This window comes from Alosa pseudoharengus, unplaced genomic scaffold (assembly GCF_046254945.1).
Source record: "Alosa pseudoharengus isolate Yale_2024_CS ecotype anadromous, Long Island Sound unplaced genomic scaffold, YU_APseudo_1.1 YU_APseudo_1.1_scf_22, whole genome shotgun sequence".
In the NCBI taxonomy this organism is placed as follows: Eukaryota; Metazoa; Chordata; class Actinopteri; order Clupeiformes; family Clupeidae; genus Alosa; species Alosa pseudoharengus.
The window spans coordinates 6,377,941-6,380,440 of record NW_027468680.1 but is presented as its reverse complement, the minus strand read 5'-3'; positions in this window follow the sequence as shown (position 1 = coordinate 6,380,440).

The window sequence follows — 2,500 nt, the reverse complement described above, 5'->3', positions numbered from 1 at the left end:
GATTACAATGCTATCTGGCCCTAAACCGAGAATATAAATTAGCAGAATATCTTAATACTGTCAGAGATAGAAAACAGAGACTGACCCTAACCAAGTACAGGCTAAGTGACCACAAATGGAAAATTGAAAAAGGAAGACTCAGAAAATCATGGCAACCAAAAGAACACAGAACATGTGGTTACTGCATGACAGGTGAGGTCGAGACATAGATGCACTTCCTCCTACAATGTACATCCTTCAATCAAACAAGAAACCTTTTCTTCAACAAATTTAACTCAGAAATTCCTAATTTTAATGAACTTAATGACATATCAAAATGAAAGATATTATTAGGAGAAGAAGATAAAGCATATCTTGCTGCCCAGTATGTATCAACATGCCACAATCTGAGGGACAATGAGTGACCTATATCGACAAATAAACACACACACAGACACACACACAGACACACACACTGCATCATACACTGCATTTTATTTTACTTTTACCTATTTATTTTATTCTTATGAAAATCTACTGACATGTACTGTATGTGTTCAGATTTATTGTATAACTGCTTTGGCAATATAAGTGAGCTTGTCATGCCAATAAAGCATTCTTGAATTGAATTGAATTGAATTGAGTGCAGCATGAGGAATCGCAGCTAAGCGGAGCAGCACATTAGTGTGTTTGGCTGCTGCATGTGAGTGGAGTAATGCTATAGATACAGCAATGGAACAGCCCGCTAGGAACCCAGCAGGCCTTACTTACCCCACTGCCATTACACAGCCATAAAACCACAGGCCTGCCAAAGCCCACACACACACACACACACATACAAACACACACAAACACACACACACACACATACAAACACGAGCACACACACACACACACACACACACAAACATGAGCACACACACACACACACATACAAACACACACACAAACACACACACACAAACACGAGCACACACACACACACAGTGCGCTCATGAGTGCGCTCATGCAAACACACACATTCACACTCACATTCTCACACACAAACAATAATCAAGCTCTCTCTCACACACACCAAAGTTGCCACGCACTTGCACTTGCACACACACACACACACACATATACACATGCACAGTTGCACACACAGTCATCCGTGCACAAGCACACACAGTTTCCCAGGTACAGGTCTCTGGGGGAGGCTGCAGTGTATTAGTTGAGTCCAGCGGTGACATGAATCAGCTGGGGGCTGGTCACCGTTGGTGACCGCTGCTGACTGATCAGCTGAATCAGACTGCACTGCCCTGCACTCAACCACACCAGCACTCCTACACACCAGCACACGCCTACACTAATATAATCTTATAGGGCCTACAGATGTACATCATGAGTCTGCTACAATATAGCTGAATATTATACACCAGCTTCAAAGCAGTTAAATATTAAATAGATCTGCATATTACAAACCATTTACAATAGAGCTGCATATTGTTAACCATCTACAACACAGTTGTAGGGTTATCCAAATAGCGGCCACATCCGCGGGCCAAGTGAGTGGCGCTGACCTGTGTGTGTCTGCCACGCGTGGACAAGTATGCCAGTGTGCAGTCCTCACCGCATCCGAACGAACAACTGTTGTGGCATATTGAATGCTCTCTGTCATATTTTTCATTCAAAATAGCAGAGCAACGCGAGCGACAGAAAGAAAATAGAAACGGGGCGTCCGACAAAAGCTCTGCTAAAAACGTTGCGTTGCGTTGGACACCACAGCAAACCACCAACTTTGCCTTGCATGCTGTCATTGCTGGCTATTCTAATTGAAAACAATGTAGTCTAATTAATAAACTGCTCACACCGCATTTACTGGAACGTGGAGACCATGTGTAGGCCTAACCAGCTATTTCCTATCAGTTGTGTCGATGCTCAGTGTGTGCTATTGAGAGGGAAAAAAAGATTTCTTGTGTGTGTGTGTGTACCCAGCGCTCTGCATGGAAAAACTCTGACGGTGACTTTAACAAGGTAAATGCTAACTATTATGCAAAAGCACACTGGGAACGTTAACTTTACCGTAACATGCCAGCTGTACGAACGTATTCACCAGCAAATTCCAACTGATTAGGTTCCCTTTTATAGCAGCTATGTGCGTGTGTTAAAGTCAAGCAAGCTAAAAGAATGAAAAAAATAAACAACTCATTTTGACAACATGTATAAACGATGAATTCCATGGTTACATAACGTGTGCTCTAAAACGAACTACCTAGCAATGTATGCGCACTGCGCAGAACCAAACATAGAAAGTTTAAGGACTTGGTATAGCAACAATGAAATGTATTGTAACCTAGCAAACTATTCAACAGTATCCATTCTAAAATCTTTAGTAGGCTAATCTCCTTATCTCTGAACACACTATGGCACAGTAGGCTAACTCATTTTGTATGGGTTGTTTTCACATCCACCATCTTACATTGACATTGGCAAAATATTTTCAGATTTTTGAAATAGTTCCATGTTGGTCATTCCTGTA